Here is a 19,798-nt window from a genome sequence, read left to right as displayed (position 1 = left end):
ATGTGTCTTTTTCAAGGAAAGTTTTGTCCAGATATTGTACTATTTATCACTCTCTCGAATTATTTTGTTTGTCATCTGAATTCTCCACTAGGCTACCAGGTCCTTAAGTATTGAGATCTTCTCTATTTTGTGTCTCACTTTATCCCCAGTGCCTCTAATAAATTACATATAACAATTGCTTAGTAAATATTTATTAAAGGAATAACAACTTACAGTCATCTCACTTTTTGTCATCTTGTCCACAGGAATATAATGAACTTATCAAAATAGGGAGTTCTCACTGTGGCTCAGTAGTAGTGAAATCAACCAGTCACTATGAGGATACAGGTTCAATCCCTGGCCTTGCTCAGTGGGTTAACTATCTGTCATTGCCATGATCTGTGGTGCAGGTCACAGACACAGTTTGGATCTTGTATTGCTGTAGCTGTGGTATAGGCCAGAAGCTGAAGCTCTGATTTGACCTCTAGCGTAGGAACTTCCATATGACGCAGGTGTGGCCCTAAAAAGTAAATAAAAATCTTGTTGAAATATATATATATGTGTATGTCTATGTGTGTGTGTATATAAAATAGATATCTTCTTGGCTGTTTTTATAGATATACTAGTTTAGAAACCTAGCTAAAGAAGAAATGATTTAAGGAAATGATCTTTTTTAATGGGATCATTAGTCAATATATGAATGAAATTAAAGGGATTTATAAACTTCTTGAAATAGTTTACAAAATTTTGTTTGTGTGCCATGTACGTATTTTGGGATGATAGATATCCACCCCGCATTTCAGTTATCCCGCACAAATCTCAGGGGGTGGGGGGCAAATGCATCCATAGCTTGAATCAGATTTCCAAAAGGGTCTTTTATCTTTCACGAAAGATTACCAACCTCTGAGCTAGTGGTGCTCACACACTTTTCTTTCACAATTGGGTCCTGCCTGGAATTTAAGTGTATACTACATATACCTTTCCCCTTTGGAAAATTAGAATCACATTCACTGTCTTCAGTGTTCTTACAGCTTTCACTTTTCCCAAAGTTCTCTAAAGATTACCTATAGCAGTCTGTCACTGTCAAATGAAAGTTTGCTCAGTAACCTGAAATATAATTCTCAGGTCAAGAGACTTGAACTTATTTACAGCCAATAGATGTTCCCTTGCAAGTTCTTCTCTTATTTTGAGCTTCATTTCCCAGGTAACCAATGTTTGTCCTACTCATTTTAGTCTAAATATCTTTTCCCTTGACAGTGAGCACAAAGCAAATAAGAGTTGAGGAGTTCAGTTTTCTTTTTGTTGTCTATCAGCAATACACTCTTAGTTTCAAACAGCAGGTACACTCCTCCTTGGTGGATGGGTTTCTTTCTTTGGAGAAACTTAAATTTGTAGGTAGCACACTAAGAAGTATGTGAGAGAGGCTGAAAAGGAGAGGGCAACACAAAGCAGTACAATTATGGGCCTATATGAAAGAACTCCTGGGGTAAATGATCCAAGTACATGTTTATGTGTTCCTGACATAGGTCACAGGCCTGGGACAGAAGCAGGATGTAGCAGAAAACAGGGGGCCTTCAGCCATTCAGATTCAAGCTCATTCATGTGGTTGTTACCAGCAAACCATCATTAGTTATCACTACCTTTCACACTGTAAATTACCCAACAAAGTAGGAAGAAAACCTCCAAGAGTTTGAGAGAATTGTTCACTTTTCCCTATTCTAGATTCTCCTGCTTTTTAGGGGGTACATTGTGTGCTTTCCAGGTGGTATATTTGTTTTCAGTTACATTCCTTTTCATCAGCTGATAAATACATACATTTGAGTATCCTTTATTGTTTCTTATCTGATTTCTACTTTTCTTAAAGTATAGTTGATTTACAATGTTGTGCCAATTTCTGCTGTACAGCATAGTGTCCTGGCTATCTATCTATGTATCTATCTATCTATATACATTTTTTCTCTCATACCATCTTCTATCATGGTCTATCCCAAGAGATTAGATATAGTTCCCTGTGCTGTAAATTTAAGGATATATAGGTACTTTATCTCCCATTTTATTTTAGTGCAATTAGCAATTTCAGTCACTAGCAGCAATGAAGAAACCTCTGATGCCCATGAAAAGAACATGAATTCACATATTTTCCCAAGGTTTCAAACCAGGGGCCTAATGAGCCAGGAGCATAATGGTGCCACTCAGAAATGGTCCTTCTGCCTCTACTCCTGACATGGATTCAAAGCAGCTGGTTCTCTGTAGCTGTGGTTTTCCTGGCAGTTTATCTATATATGTGGAATTTGGAAAATGGCTGAAGGAGCTTGCATGCAAGATTGGGACTGAGTGAAGACTTGAATTACAATTTTCTTCTTTGTTTCTCCCTCTCCTCCCTCCTTTCCCTTCTTCCCACTCTCTTCCTCCCTCTGTCCCTCCCTCCCTCTCTCTTCCATTTTAATATTTTAGATGGACCTTTTCACTGTTCTGTGATCTAACCACAGAGGATACATCCTTCTTTATGTCCATTATATTTTGTCACATAACTCATCAACTCAATGAATTGTTGCAGCATAATTTTGACAAACCAGCCACTTGACAGAGGGATTTTCACTAGTTGCAGGATATTAGTAGTATACTATAACCTCAGAGTATGCTGCATACTTGGATCCCTTGTTTTTCACAACCATACCTGCACAGTGGACTTTTCCCACCAGTGTTCACCCTACCTATCATGATGAAGGTATTTGACAAAATGAATGAAATTTCAATGCCTTCTTCACAGCATATTTCTGCTGAATTAGTGCAGAATTGGTTCCCTATATCTAAGGAGACAAGCATGCTACTGTGAGGAATATTTCTTAAATCATGCTAACTATGGTTAAGGTTACTGACTTGAAATACAATTTAAAATAGAACTTTAAAATAAGTGGGAAATAAATGCCCTAACTTGCCATAGCAAGCAAACAACCATCCAACTACCTAATCAACCAAATAAACCAGCCAACAAACTAAGGAAAGTGAGAAAGATTGGAAGAAATTAGAGAAAGAAGCTGCAAGAAAATTCCTTTCACTCATAATTCTTTTCTGTTTAGCATTAATTATACAATGAGGGTTTGCATGTTTAGGGGATATCTGGAATACAGTTAATTAAGATGAAGATTTTTTGGAAGTTTGGTTACTTTGGGAGTAGATAAGTCCCTGGTCATAACTTATATACACATAAGAAAAACCAATGCTAGAGTAGTTTGTTGAAGGTTTGCTGAATTCATTGGATACATGACCTTTTGGAAAGCAAGTAACATAGAAAGATATTTTAGATTTTTTTTTTTCAGTTTAATTTGTTTGAAAATACAGCAGTTTACACACATACACACCCCCCCACTCTTCTTGTTCCACTTTGGAGGCTCTGTGATTTTGATAAACACATTTTTTTCCCCACAAAGATCTTGAAATGAATTTTATAGGAGCCTGCAGTGGAAAACATTAACACGCTTCAGAATACGACTGAATTTGGCACCTGTAATAAATTTCCAGTGTCATTCTCTGAACCTGATAGACCTTGCTAGAATTTTAATAGCTTCTCCACATACCTGGAAATCCAGCTAAAGTGTCTGTCGCCTTTAGAAAATAATCATTCTGACGTATTTTATTCACTTACAACTCATTTGACACATTTTCAGTTACATTTAAATGTGAGTTTCATTTAGTTCCTCATTTTGCATAGCAAAGATTAGGTATTCATTACATAAGTTGTTTCCAGAGATAGAAAGACCCAGATCAACAGAGTTAGAATGTAATGTGAATATAGCATTCTTGTTAAATCTTTTGTGTTCAAAATATATTCACAATTAATTACAAATATCTAATGGGATTTCAGGCTAATGGAAATATCGTCATTGATTATTTCACTACTCACATTCCCCTCCCCCTTCAAAAGTGTCTCTTTTTTTTGCTCACTGGGAGTATTTTATACTTAAAAACTTGAAATTTCCTGAAGGAAGGAGAGGACTGAGTTGTTACTCAGATCTTGCATTTGAAATCTTCAATTTGAAGTATTGTCTTCTCCATGTCAATTAGAGAAGGCATGGAAAAACTTCATGTTTTGTAGGTGTTAAGGAATTCATTTCAAAGCTAGAATGATTTGGCAGTCTCTTGAGGGCACAAATGGGCCAGGAAATCAACTTTCTCCTTTATAATTTCAGGAAATTTGGGGCTCAGGGAAACTCAAAAAGAGGACAAAGGCTAAAGAATTTTAGTGATTGGTTTACCACTGCCCAACTCCAGGACTAATGCTGCTTCCTGCCACCAGACCCCTGATGCATGTCTTGGCAGATGCTTTGAATGCTGTAGGACTGAGGTCTACTTGGTAGGTAGCTTCCATGACTGAGGCTTTTGGTGAACATTCAAATTACAACGTTGGAGGTGGAGCCAAAGGATGATTTTGTCTTCTTCCATATAGAACAATGTGTATTGAAGAGGGCTCAAAATAGGATCTTGTTCACTCTCAAGCACAGGTGGCTGGGCTCTTTGCTATATAGATGTTTTAATGGTTTAAATCAATTGTTTAATTGTTAAATTAATTAAACTATGAGACTATTAGACTGAAGTGGTTCCAAAACCTTGGCAGTGTGGGGAAGCAAACTGAAACCTAAACCTGAAAGATTAAGAAATCAAAATGGGAGTTCCTGCTACGGCTCAGTGGGTTAAAAACCCAACATAGTGTCCGTGAGGATGTGTGTTTGACGCCTGGACTTGTTCAGTGGGTTAGGGGTCCGGTATTGGTGCAAACTGTGGCTCAGATCTGTCATGGCTGTGTCTGCGGCATAGACCACCAGCTAGATTCTACCCCTAGCCCAGGAACTTGCCATTCAAAGATTTCCTTGCTTTGCTTCTGCTTTTCTCTATAAAAGTCTTCCCTAGAAGTCTTGTTGGTGGCATGCTCTCCCAGCTACTTCAGATTTGGTGCTGCCCTTTTCAAACTGACTGACTCAAATAAACTCTTAAACTGAAGCATATTAACACTTTCATCTTGTAACAAAATGTATCATTTCCGTACAGCTTCACTCAGCCTTTTGAAGAAAAGGAAAGGAGAGGAGGGAAAGGAAGAGAGTAGGTTTGGGGATCTTAATCTTCCAGAGTTGCTCTGCAGAGAAAGAGCACATCAGGCCCCAGTTTGACATGGAAATGCTCTCCAGATTGAAAGTTTATATGATAAGGAGTTCTCTAATAAGTAAGGCCATGATTTTTCCTCCCAGGCACAGTGTAGGGAGGGAACTTAAAGGAAGATTGTTCATTATGAATAAGTGCTTGCTAAACTGCATTTGTGCTGGCCTTTGGATTTGCCAAAGTGCCTTTATTTTTCATAATCTCTTTTGTCCTCTAAAAGAGCTCCATGAAGTAGTTCAGGCAGGCATTTTTCTCAGAGGCGAAGGACTCTGAAACAGCAAAATCGTCCTTCTGAAGCTGGTTTGCCATACTATACTGGAGAGGCTGTGAAAAGAGAGACAAGGTAGGGTCACATAATTTATTCCTTTAATTCAGATATAGCTTTGTTTTCTTACTTCTACCGCTATTCTCCTCAGCACTCCCCTCTCCCATTCTAATGCTCCTGGCTAAACAGCATTGGCTGTGTGGCAACTGGTTATATGCAAAAACCAAACAAGCCCCCAAGCCCCTCACAACCTAGCTACACAAAATTTACTCACAATGGGTCATAGATATCAATATCACATGCAAAACCATAAAGCTTCTAGAAGAAGATATAAGCGAAAAAATATGTGGGATTTTTTGGGTTTGGAAATGAGTTAGCTAAAAGTTAGTTCCATGAAAGAAAAAGTCAATAGATTAGACATTATTAAAATCAAAACTTTTGCTCTGTGAAACAGACTGTGAAGAGAATAAAAAGATAAGTTACCAACTAGGAGAAAATCTTTACAAACTACATATCTGATAAAAGATTTATATTTAGAATATACAAAACTCCTAAAATTCAACAATAAGAAAACAAAAATCCCAATTAAAGTTGGCAAAAGATCTGAACAGACACATCATCAAAGAAGGTATACAATGGCAAATACAAAAGGGAGAAGATGTTCAATGTTATTTGTGTGTTAAAAAAAAGTGAGATACTGCTATACATATATTAGAGTATTAGAGTCCAAAAAGCTGACAATACCAATTGCTGGCAAAGATGCAGAGCAACAGGAACTCATGTTCATTGTTGGTAGGAATACAAAACAAAATAACCATTTTGGAAAAAAGCTTGGTGATTTCTTACAAAGTCAAGCAGAGTCTTGTGCACATAATCCAGCAGTTGTGCTCCTAGGTATTTACTTAGTTGATCTGAAGACTTACATCCACATAAAAACTTAGATGTGAATCTTTGTAGCAGCTTTATTCTTAATCAGCAAACCCACAAGCAACCTGTGTGTTTTTCATATTTAGGTAAACTGTGATACATTGATATTGTGAAAGAGTATTCAGTGACAACAGGAAAGAAATACCAAGCTATGCACAAACATAGATGGATCTTTACTGTATATTGCTTGGTGAAAGAAGTCAGTCTGAAAAAGGCTTTTGCTGTGTGATTCCATTATATGACATTCTGGAAAAAGAAAAACATTGGAGTCAGTAGACAGATTAGTGGTTGCCAAGAATGGGAATTGGAGCAGGATTAATTTGTTGAAGAATAGGGCAATTTTTAAAGAGATGAAACTACTTTACATGATATTGTAATGATGGATACATGACATCTTGGATCTCAAGACCCATATAACTTTTCGGTATAATGAGTGAGCTTTATTGTATATAAATTTTTAAAAGTTATTTAAGAGGTTGAGGGATCCCAGGATGGGATGCAGAGTGTGATGAAAAAAATCTAGCTGCATTAAAAGTGTAAAAATACGGAATTCCTTGGTGATTCAGCAGATTAAGGATCCAGCATCATCACTGCTGTGGCACAGGTTCAGTCCCTGGCCTAGGACCTTTCACATATGGACACAGCCAAAAAAAAAAAAAAAAAAAAAAAAAAAGTATAAAGTGTCATAGATGGAGGTGAGAGGAAAAGCTGCTGATGTAAATAACTTTGGAAAAGTAGAGATTCTAAGACTAATGGCAAAGGGAAGCACATATAAGCACTATGTTCTAATTAATAAAGTTGTTTCCCACTGAGGTATGGGTAAAAAATTCTAAACCACTATGCATGTATATTGAAATAGAACAACCCCAGATGTTGGGGACAGGGTTTTGTACTTTTGGAGTGAGAGGTTACAGACAAGCAAGGGGGGAAAGCAAAAATGATCCCTAAAATATTGAATCAGATGAGCCTGGACTATCTTGTAGTATTACAGTACTAGAAGGTGAAAAGATACTAAAAGAAAACAAAACAAAAAACCTCATATTGATGGGAGAAGCCGACTGAAAGTGCTCCTGCTGGGCAAATCTGGAACAATTGGAGCAGCATGATAAAGTGGTATTAGATTATAACTCAGAGTATGGTATTCCTATCCATGAGTTTATAGTGGTGGGAATAAATGATTGAATAAATTGAGAAAATAGGGAAATCTGTGCAGAAGAATTCTAAATGATTTATGTAGACAGTCTCTCCTCAAAGAGGAGGCTCATGCTTATTCAGCAGTATTCCTTAAGTATGGTGACTTTCTTCCAAACAGTACCTGTCATATGTCGGGGGAGGGGGTGGGGTTGCGGGGTAAGAACAGCCTTGCAGTGGAGAAACCTCACATGCCCTCCACTCACTGGGCTAGGTAACATCAACAGTCATAAATCACCTTGGTTGTAGGTACTCTTGATAATGGTGGGATGAGAATGGCATTTTTTATCCCCCTGCCCCCCCAACTCCATAACTCCAGTTTATTTATTTATTTTTTTATCTTTTTTCCTTTTTTTTTAGGGCCGCACCTGTGGCATATGGAGGTTCCCAGGCTAGGGGTCTAATTGGAGCTGTAGCCACCGGCCTATGCCACAGCAACAGCCACAGCAACGCAGGATCCAAGCCAGGTCTGTGACCTTCACCACAGCTCACAGCAACGCTGGATCCTTAACCTACTGAGCAAGGCCAGGGCTTGAACCTGCAACATGTTTCCTAGTCAGATTCATTTCCTCTGTGCTACAATGAGAACTCCACTCCAGTTGATCTTGAGGAAAACATCAGACAAATCTCAATGAGGGACATTCTACTAAACTCGTGATCAGTGATCCTTGAAACTTTAAGGAAAATCTGAGAAACTGTTAGAGCCAAGAGCAGCATAAGGAGACATGATAGGTAAATGTAATGTGAAATCCTCCATGAGCTCCTAGAACATAAAAAGGGCATTCTGTAAAAAATAAGGAAACTTGGATAAATTACAAACTTGAGTAAATAACAATATATCAGTATTGGTCCATGAGTTGTAACAAATGTTCCATACTAACATAAGGTGTTAACAGTTGTAGAAATTGGATGTGAGGTACATGAGAACTCACTGTACAATTTTTGCAGTGTTTCTGTAAATCTAAAATGATTCTGAAATTAAATTTACAAAGTTAAAAAACCTAAGAATCTCTAAAGGAAAAAGAAAAATTGAATAAATCTTATAGGAAAGTAAGACTATTTTATTTTTATTTATTTATTTATTTTGTCTTTTTTTGCTATTTCTTGGGCCGCTCCCGTGGCATATGGAGGTTCCCAGGCTAGGGGTCGAATCGGAGCTGTAGCCACAGGCCTACGCCAGAGCCACAGCAACGCAGGATCCGAGCCGCGTCTGCAACCTACACCACAGCTCACGGCAATGCCGGATCGTCAACCCACTGAGCAAGGGCAGGGACCGAACCCGCAACCTCAAGGTTCCTAGTCGGATTCGTTAACCACTGCGCCATGACGGGAACTCCAAGTAAGACTATTTTAAAATTCTCTGCCTATCTCCCATTGGCTATCAAGCATTTGAGACTTCTCATAGCAGCAGTAAATTACAAATAATCAGAAGTCTGCATGGGTGATTTTTTATTCCTTCTGTTCTTCTAGCTACATGATTCTTAAACTTTCATATGCATTATAATTACTATTCAGGGTTATTGATCAAAATCATGTACACTGTACTTTATGCTTGATGTAAGAAAACTTGTAGGGTAATTAGATTTCTGTGACTTTGGCCCTGTACAGTGACTTAATAATATTACCCCAGAAGAAGATTCTGTTCTGCTATAACTCATCTTGGTTAAGGGACTTGAGATCCTTTGGTGTGGACCAGTGATAATGGTGTGATTACAGACAAAGGCTTATGATTGATTCTATTTGTCACATGTTTTTATTTATTTATTTATTTATTATTTACTTTTTAGGGCCACAGCCGAGGCATATGGAAGTTTCCAGGTTAGGAGTCAAATCACAGCTGCACAGCCACAGCATTCCTGGATCCGAGCCACATCTGCAACCTACACCATGGCTCATGGCAATGGCAAAAATTATACCACTGAGAAGGGCCAGGGATTGAACCCTCATTCTCATGGATACTAGTTGGATTTGCTACTGCTGAACCACAATGGGAACTCCCAGTTTTTATTTTTTTATTCTTCTTTCAAGGACAGTTTTAAGTGTGTCCTCTGAACTTCTCTTGATTTCCACAGTGGAATAAACCATTCTGTAAACCAGAGGTAGCAGATCTGACAACATGACAGGCATCAGCATCTGCTTCCAGTGTTGAAGCAAAACATCCTTGTCTCAGGTTTCTAGGTGGAATTTCCTGGGGCAGGGATTCCTTGTATGTGCAAGGTATGCTCCAGCGAAGACTGGAAGATAAGTCAAGTGTTCATCCATCCATTCCTCATTTACTATTCTTTGGGATGCCTGAAGGTGAGACAGAACTTTTTTTTTCAAGCTATTTGGCAGCAGAGAATGCTGTTGTTTTTATTTTTTATTTTTTTAAAAGTTTTGTTGAAGTATAGTTGATTTGCAATGTTGTAATAATTTCTGCTGTTAAAACAGTGATTCAGTTATACATATATATATACATATATATGTATATATATATATACACATCCATTCTTTTTCAGATTCTTTTCCTATATAGATTATCACAGAATATAGGGTAGAGACTGAATTTTTAATAGCAAATATTAATGTAATCTTTTACTTTGATTAAGTAAAATTACTGATAAAAATTCTCTGTACACTTATTTTAAAAATAGAAACTAAATTATAATTTAAGGGAAATATTAAAAGAAATTAAGTTGTAAAGTAATATATATTTAAATATGTAATATTCAGGCATAATTATACTAGAAGATAAAAAAATTTAAGAAAACTGTGAATTTCCCAAATATTTTTAAGGTGGGACACTAATGTCCCATTTAGTACCCTGAAGAACCATATGCCTGGAGTTACCATTGTGGCTCAGCAGTAACAAACCTTACTTGTATCCATAAGGATGTGGGTTCAGTCCTTGGTCTCAGTGGGTTAAGGATCTAGCATTGCTGTGAACTGTGGTGTAGGCCACAGATGCTGAATTGCTGTTTCTGTGCTGTAGACAAGCAGCTTCAGCTCCAATTTGACCCCTAGTTATACGCTGCAGGTGCGGTGCTAAAAAGCAAAAACAAAACAAAACAAAACAAATATACAAAAACCAAAAAATGTATGCCTGAGGAGACCTGTAAATTTAGGTATTTCAAAAATATATCTTTAAAATTTGATGCGCTGCTGCTTCTTGGAGTGTGTATGAGTTACTTTAGACATGTTGACTGATGTCAGGTCATTCAGCTTGTCTATTCCACACAGTCCAAGCTTGATCACATTTTATTTACTATACTAAGCCCTGGGTTAGCCAAGGCAAAATTAGTAAGTGTAACTTTCTTTTGTCCTTTCCTTTTATAATTGGTGCTCACCCCAGGCCTGTGCTCTAGAGCCAAATCTCTCTCTCTCCCCTTCCCAAAGCCTTTCTACCACTACCTGGAGTTAGCTGCCCTTGGCCTCATTTGTGAAGGCTGTGCTGGGGATCTGACTAGGTTATCTCAGGCTTATTGAATATCAGAGCTGGAAAGGATATCCGTTTATTCATTCAATAAGCACATTTTTTAGGTCCTCCTGTCAGATACTGTGCTAGGTGTTAAGACTACAGAGGTGAGTGAAAGATGGTGTCTTACTTGCAAAGCATTTACAATCACAGTTTGCTGCACAGCGGGATAAACGCTTGGTGCAGGTGAGCGTGAAAGGCTTCTTACAGGAGACAATGCTTGGGCTTAGTTTTGAAATATAATTACGATTAGAAAATTTTTTAAAAAAGGCCAAAATGTCATTGTGTATTCATTCTGCTCCCCAAGGAGGATGTTTTCGCCCAGGGAAACCTGCTGTACTGCAAAATCCATGCTGTGTCTTGGCACTGTTTGCTTAAGACATTTTTCTGGAATAGAGTGATTTTAGAATTTGGTGCTGGGTCAGGATTTTCCTGAAGGATTCTGATTTGTTCCTGAAATGATCCTGCTCCCAGGCACTGTGGAATGCTGAGCCCAGCCAGCAACCATGGGCTGATTCCAGCACACAAGCTAAAAATAGTCATAATGATGCTGCTGTTTGTTTTGCCGGCAACATTTCCCCATAGCTGTTACTTTGCACTCCTCTATGTACTGGGAGGCACTGTGAAGACCAATGATGTTTTAGGATAAAGCCTTTGAAAGCCTAGGCAGTAGCAGTTCATTGAGGTTAATGATCACTCCCAGTGAGTGTTTGTATGGGCTTTCCACGCTGCTGTGAGGAGCCAGAATCCCAAGCTTTCCTTTTCATTTTGACCTGGGAATATTCTCTACTATCTAGTACCAATTCTGTCACCAGGTTGCCCAGGTCATGCTTCTGAGAGTATGTTTCATAGGGGTTCTGATTAACGCTGCCCATTTATTTCATATTGTGGCCCAAGACCATGCACACACCTGGGTAACCTGAGGGAAGTAGAAAATCCTACATTTTAAAAACAAAACCATCATATACGTCTAGTCATTCTGACTTGTGAGTTTTACAGGTAGAAGTATTATCATCTTTGAGTGACAAAAAGTATTTGGTGGGAGTCAGGGAAGTGGCCATTAGCTGAGAGGACTGAAATAAAAGAGTGTATAAGTTCTGAAATTCATGTAAAAATTACAATTTTGGCATGATTTAGGATTGTTTCTGTTTCACATGCATTGCAGTTTTTGAATGCTTATGGGATAAAATGACTTGATCAATTATTATGATAATGACACACGAGTCAAATTATGAGTTTAATTATAATTACCATCTTTATACAGAGTTAATTAATCATAAAAGAGTACATTATATAATTTTTCTGTTTAATGAAATTCATTTTATAAGCTCCCAAAGGCCTAAATATCATATAAAACAAATTAAACCTGTAGCTGGGGTTAAAACTATTAATGCAAATGTGGCCTGGATTAGTCACTAAAAAGGACTGAATAAGACATTAGGCTCCCAAGTGTTAAAGCATCAGACCCTGAGGACATCTTTTTTTCCTCCGGTAAGTAGAACACATAATTTAGTGACTTTCTGAATAGTCTTGAAATTTAGCAATAAAGCTGAGACTATATAATTTAACTAGCATAGATGATACAAATGCCTCTATTCAACACCTGTGAGTGTAAAGAGCTACATTTCAAAGAGTTGGAGTCATTTTACATGTATGGAGTGAGGAATCTATTGAGGATATAAGCTCTGTACCACTGACTGTCAGACCCTCACATTCAGAGAAGCAGTAAGTAAGAGTAATGTACATGGTACTATGGAGGTATTGAGACAGAAAATGCTTGGAGAACAAAAGGAAAAGAGATACAGGCCTATGTTCCTGGCAGAACTAAACCCTGCTGGTCTGTGTACAGAGGAGATCCTGAATTTTTAGAATTTTGTAATCAGGATTTGTGCCATTATATTCCTTTATTAATAGATGAACAAATCAGCCTTGGTCCCAGGATTGAAATGACATGAGTCACAGCTAAAAGAAATCAGGGCCATGGATGATGCAGAAGCATGACAGAGAGACCCGAGAGAGAACCTGGGATCCTGACTGTTCGGAAATAGACTTGAAGGTTGTGAACAGGGCACCCAGCGTGTCAAAATGTTCCTGGCCAGTTGGGTCTATGCTCCACTCCTGTGGCAGATCCTCATTTATTGTTGTCTTTCAGGTCAGTTTCATTAACCGGTTTGCTGATATGTATGGTTCTCTCTCTTCATATATTTTTGTTTTTCACTTTTTAAATATTTTATGATATGGATAGGAATTACTTACTTATTTTGTAGAGACTTTATGGACCTTCTGTTATTAAAAATTTCATTGCAAGCTTTATTTTGATTATAAAAATAACAATTCACTCTGGGGAAAAAAGTGGAAAATAAAGGTTAGCGAAATGAATGATAGTAATAACACCACTATTTTGCTTATTTTGGTGCCAGGAGTTATTTCTAAGGGCTATACATATTCTATGATGTTCAAAATGATTTCTAAAGACCTATAATCCCATTACCCATTTTTTCTGAGAGGCACAAAATAGGTGCTGAACAAGTATTTTGTGAATATTGGTCAAATAAGATCAATCTTTTAAGTTGGTTGATATATATGCTCTCAGACTTTTCTTACAAAAATGGGATTGTACTGGGAGAGGAGGAACAGGGTGTTATTATTTAATGGATACAAAATTTATGTTTGGGATAATGAAAAATATCTGGAAATTGATTGTATAATGTTGTGGATATACTTAATGCCTCTGAACTGAACACTTAAAAACGGCTAAAATGGTACATTTTATATTATGGATATTTTATCACAATAAAAAAAAATCCTAGAAAAATTAGGACCATACAACACAAAGTATTTGGAAACATCTTAAGATGTTTTTAAGCATTCTAAGGCTGATAACATAGACGAAAATTTATAGCAATCCTCGTTTTTTTTTTTAATTTCCTCTTATATACTAGAAGGATTTCAGGAACTTTTCTCTTTGTTTTAGCTGTACCTGCATCATGTGGAAATTCCTGATCCAGGGATCAAACCCGTACCACATCAGTGACACCCACCCCTCAGCTGTCACAATGTCAGATTTCTTTAACCACTAGGCCAGCAGGGAACTCTCCTTGAGGTTCTTTTAGAAGAATGCTTCCTTTAGATAGTGGTTTTCATTTGGTCAGGAGAGGTGTGAGATAAGAGGTTGATAAAACATTCTAAGATTCAGCGAGCTAGAATTAGCCAGTAAAGGTATCAATTTTAGTAAAATTTTTCAATCCTTATATTTGAGTATTCACTAAGTGGGTCACTTAACCGTATTCATTTCTTAGGGCTACTGCAACAGATCAGCACAATCTGGGCAGATGAGAATAAGAGACATTTATTATCTTACAGTTCCGGAGTCTATAAGTCCAAAATCAAGGAGGTGGCAGGGCCAGACTCCCTCTGAAACCTGTAGGGGAGAATCTTTCTTTACCCCTTCCAGCTTCTGGTGTTCACTGGTAGTCCTTAGCATCCCCTAACTTTAGGTGCATCACTCCACCTTCTGCCTCCCTCCCATGGCTGTCTTCTCCCTGTGTGTCCTGTCTCTGTCTCCTCTTTTTATGAGGACACCAGTCATATTGGGTTAATATGATGTCATCTTACCTAATTACATCAAGTCACATTCTGAAATATTGGAGGTTAGGATTTCAGATGTTTTGGGAGAATACAACTCAACTCATCGCACAGGTTAAGCTGGTTCTCAAATTCAGGGTTACAGAATTTTAGTTTTATCCACTTACTAGAGGTAACCTAACTTTACTAAAGGATGAATTGAGACACAGAGAACCAAAGTGAATAGGCAAGGCCTATTCCTTAGAGGCAGATGAGGTGCTCAGAGAGATACGTTCTTCCTTGGGACACAGTGTATGTTGATACCCATTGAGTTATGGAAAATGGTGAGGTTCCAACTATGAATCCCTCTATGTAAGTTTGTACGTGTGAGCATCATGTGTGTACAACATCAGTGGGAGTGAGCATGTATGAGAATAAATATGTCTTAAGGGAGAATCTGTTTATTTATTAAGTCTACCTGACAAAGTAATCTACACATGGTAATATTCCCTTTCCTCATCAGACTGATGACAGTGTGATTTAGTGGGAAGCCCTGGTTGGGATAAAAGAACTGTGAGTTTTAGACTTTTCTGTGTTACTAATTTGCTGAATAATATACAGGTAGAATGACCAAAAATTCATCATACAAACTGACATTTTTGGAAGTGAAAATGGGTGCCATTAATAGTTATGTCACCAGGACAGCAGGAATAAATCATGACTGTCTGGGAAAAAGAGGGTGTGTGGTTATCGTTGATGTAAGAAAAGTTAATTGACCTTGCCCAGCCTTAGTTTTCTCACTTGGAAAATAAGATTTTCATTTCCAAAGCTGTCATTAATTTCAAACCTCAATTTATATTTACATCTTGTTTATGGGTATAAGGGAGTCAACGTTTTTACTGAGTGTGGTTCATGGATGAGAATTGAACTACAGTGGGTTTTTTTTGTTTTGTTTTATAGTCAGCTCTATGGAAGTGTCAATATAATAAAAATAAAACATTTCAGTGAATTTTAACAGAAGTTTGCAGTTGTTTAAGCAGCAAAATGACTTATTCTGTCTCCCCATAGTTTCCTCTGTGTACCTTTGTAATCAGTGCTAACCCTACTCCCTGCCTGTGCAACCTTTGACTTGCTTTCTGTACCTATAGTTTTGTCTTTAAAAAAATTAATTAAGGGAATAAGAAGGAAGACAGTCATTTGTCTCTGGCTTCTTAGTGTAGTGCTTTAAAATTCATCTACATTGTTGCATATATCAGTAACATGTTCCTTTTTATTGTCATATCCATGTAACAAAATTTGTTATCCAGTAATTAAACAGTAGACCTTGTGATTGTCTCCAGTATTTTGCCTGAGATGAATAAAACTTCCTTTTATGTTCAGGAACAAGTCTTATGTGGAAAAATTTTTAAATTTCTCTTGGGCAAATACATAGGAATGGGGTGTTTGGGTTTACATAAGTGAATGTTGCCAAATTGCTTTCCACAGTTGCTGTACCACTTTGCATTCTCACCAGAAATGTGTGAACATTACAATGCTTCAAGACTTATATCAAGAGTTGATTACTGTCAGTCTTTTACATTTTAAAGTCGTGTTTGCTGGGTGTTTAATGATGTTTCACTGAGGATTTAATTTGCATTTCTCTAATGATTATAGTTGAGTTTCTTTTTCTGTAGCTTTTGATCATTTGTTTATCTTCTGTGATGAAGTGTCTATCAAAATCTTCTATTAGTTTTTTTTGTTTAAAAAGACAGTTGGTTTTTAATTTATGTTCCAGTTACAAATCATTTATCTAATACTTATTTTAGAAAAACTTTCTTACAGGCATTGCTTATTTTTTTTTTTTAGGTGCCTGAAGAGTATCTTTTGAGGAACAAATATTCTAAATTTTGTTTAAAGTCCCATATACTGATTTTTTGATGTCCTAAAATTTAATTCATCTGATATTAATATAGCCACAAAAGTTATTTTTTTAAAAATTACTTTTACATGAAAAGTATTTTCTATCCTTTCATTTTTAACTTATCTGTCTTCATATTTAAAATTAGTTTCTTTTTGAAATCATACATTATGTTCTTGCTTTTTTATTAATTTTTACTATAGTTGATTTACAATGTTCTGTACATTTCTTCTGGATAGCAATGTGATCGTCACACACACACACACACACACACACACACACACACACACACACACCCCACATACTTATATTATCCTCCATCATGTTCCATCAAAAGTGATTGGAAATAGCTCCCTGTACTATACAGCAGGATCTCATTGCTTATCCATTCAAAATGCAATAGTTTGCATCTACTAATCCAAAAATCCCAGTCCTTCCCATTCCCTCCACCTGCTGCCTGATAACCACAAGTCTGTTCTCTATGTCCATGAGTTTTTTTCTTTTCTATAGATAGGTTCATTTGTGTTATATATTAGATTCTAGATAAAAGTGATATAGTATTTGTCTTTCTCTTTCTGACTTAGCTTCACTTATTATGAGAGTCTCTAGTTCCATCCATGTTGCTGCAAATGGCATTGTTTTGTTATTATTTATGGCTGAGTAATATTCCATTGTACATATGGACCACATCTGAATGCATTCATCTGTCAATGGACATTTAGGTTTTTTCCATCTGACCATTGTGAATAGTGCTGTAATGAACATAGGGGTGTATGTATCTTTTCAAATGAAAGATATATCCAGATATATGCCCAGAAATGGGATTTCTGGAACATATAATAGTTCTGTATTTAGTATTCTGAGATTACCTCCATACTGTTTTCCATAGTGATTGTACCAATTTACATTCTCACAAACAGTAAGGGAAGGTTCTCTTTTCTCCACACCCTCTCCAACATTTTTCACTCGTAGACTTAGAAATTCTAGCCATACTGACTGGTATGAGGTACAATGGTACCTCATTATAGTTTTGATTTGCATTTCTCTAATAATTAGTGATGTTGAGCATTTTTTCATGTACCTGTTGGCCATACATATATCTTCTTTGGAGAAATGTCTATTTAGGTATTCTGCCCATTTTTCAATTAGGTTTTTTGTTTTGTTGCTGTTGAGTTGTATGGGTGGTTTGCATATTTTGGATATTCAGCCCTTGTCAGTTGCATTGTTTGTAACTATTTTCTCCCCTTCCATAGGTTGCCTTTTTTTTTTTTAATAATTTCCTTTGCTGTACAAAAGCTTGTAAATGTGATTAGGTCCCATTGGTTTATTTTTGTTTTTATTTCTACTGCCTTGGGAGAGTGACCTAAGAAAACACTTGTATGATTGATGTCAAAATGTTTTGCCCATGTTCTCTTCTAGGAATTTGACAGTGTCTTGTCTTATGTTTAAGTCTTTAAGCCATTTAGAGTTTATTTTTGAGCATGGTATAAGGGTGTGTTCTAGTTTCATTGATTTACATGCCGTTGCCCAGCTTTCCAGAACCATTTGCTGAAGAGACTGTCTTTTTCTCATTTCATATTCTTGCCTCCTTTGTTGAAGATCAATTGACTGAAGGTGTCTGGGTTTATTTTTGGGTTCTCTCTTATGTTCCATTGATCTGTATGTCTGTTTTAGCACCAGTACCACAGTCTTGATTGCTGTAGCTTTGTAATACTGTCTGAAGTCTGAGAGAGTTATAGACTTTGCTTCTTTTTCTTTTTTTTTTTTTTTTTTTTTTTTCCCTTAGGACTGCTTCAGTAATTTTGGGTCTTTTATGGTTCCAAAAAAATTTGGGGTTGTTTTTCTAGTTCTGTGAAAAATGTCATGGATAATTTGATATGGATTGCATTGAATCTGTAGATTGCTTTGGTAGTATGGCCATTTTTACAATATTAATTCTTCCAGTCAAATTCATGGAATATCTTTCCATTTCTTTGAATTCTCTTTAATTTCCTTGATTAATATTTTATAGTTCTCAGCATATAAGTCTTTCACCTCCTTGGTCAGGTTTATTCCTAGGTATTTAATTTTCAGGGGTGTGATTTTAAAATTTATTTTTTTTAATATTCCATTTCCAATATTTTATTGTTAATACACAGAAATGCAACCAATTTCTTAACGTTAATCTTGTATCCTGATACTTTGCTGAATTTGTTGATCAGATCAAAAAATTTTTGTGTGGAGTCCTTAGGGTTGTCTATATATATAGTGTCATGTCATCTACATATAGGGACAATTTTACCTCTTCTCTTCCAATTTGGATATCTTTTATTTCTTTTGTTCGTCTAATTGCTGTGGCTAGGACTTCCAATATTATGTTGAATTTTGGTATTTCTGTAGTTATCTGTTGAGATTTCTCCTATTTCATTTCTTACTTTGTTTATTTGAATTCTATCTTCTTCTTAGTGAGTCTGGGCAGAGGTTTTTCAATTTTGTTTACCCTTTCAAAGAACCAGCTCTTGGTTTTATTGATTTTTTCTATTGTTTTTTGAATCTCTATTTTATTGATTTCTTCTATGATTTTTATGATTGATTTCCTTCCTTCTGCTGACTTTAAGTTTTGTTTGTTCTTCTTTTTCTAATTCTTTTAGGTGGTAGGTTAGTTTGTTGATATGAGATTTTTCTTCTTTTCTGAGGAAGACCTATTTCACTACGGACTTTGCTCTTCATACTGCTTTTGCGGCATCCCACAGATTGTGAATCGTTTTCATCATTCATATCAAGATATTTTTTAATTTCCCTTTTGATTTCCTCATTTACCCATTTTTTTTTTTTAGTAATATGTTGTTTAGTCCCCATGTAGTAATGTAGTAACTTTTTTCTCATTTCTTTTCCTGTGGTTGATTTCTAGTTTCATTCCATTGTGGTCAGAGAAGATGCTTGAAATAATTTCTATAATCTTAAATTTGTTGAGATTAGTTTTATGTCCCAGTATGTGGTCAACCCTTGAAAATGTTCCATGTGCACTTGAAAAGAATGTATATTGTGAATTTTTGGATATCATGTCTTGAAAGTATCAATTAAGTCTGTTTTATTGTGTCATTTAGGATATCTGTTGCCTTACTGATTTTTGGTTTAGAGGATCTGTCCATTGATGTGATTGGGGTTTTTAAAGTCTCTTACTATTATTATAATCCCATCAATATCTCCTTTTATGTCCATTACTATTTGTTGTATTTTGGTGCTCCTATATTAGGGGCACGTATATTGATGAGTGGAATATCCAATTCTTTTTTTTTTTATTTTTTACTTTTTTTTTTTTTTTTTTTTGCTATTTCTTTGGGCTGCTTCCGCGGCATGTGGAGGTTCCCAGGCTAGGGGTTGAATA

General features: G+C 36.5%; 1 long non-coding RNA gene across 2 annotated transcripts in view; it reads left to right on the top strand.

Annotated features, from left to right (window-relative positions):
* The window catches only part of LOC110262098 (uncharacterized), a 286,132-nt gene that overhangs the window by 43,780 nt on the left and 222,554 nt on the right, over positions 1-19,798 (top strand). The window contains exon 2 of one of the 2 annotated variants that reach the window (XR_014841499.1): positions 12,885-13,122. The exons of the other annotated variant lie outside the window; for it this stretch is intronic. This is a non-coding gene — a long non-coding RNA (uncharacterized LOC110262098). The remainder of the gene's footprint in view (positions 1-12,884; positions 13,123-19,798) is intronic. 2 annotated transcript variants of the gene reach the window in all.

The sequence above is a fragment of the Sus scrofa genome, chromosome 1 (assembly GCF_054392235.1).
Source record: "Sus scrofa isolate SSC_HxYL_T2T_F1_AM1 chromosome 1, Sscrofa_HxYL_maternal_Yorkshire_Landrace_v2.0, whole genome shotgun sequence".
NCBI lineage: Eukaryota > Metazoa > Chordata > Mammalia > Artiodactyla > Suidae > Sus > Sus scrofa.
The sequence above is the reverse complement of the archived record's forward strand: the minus strand, read 5'-3'. Positions and strand labels throughout refer to the sequence as shown.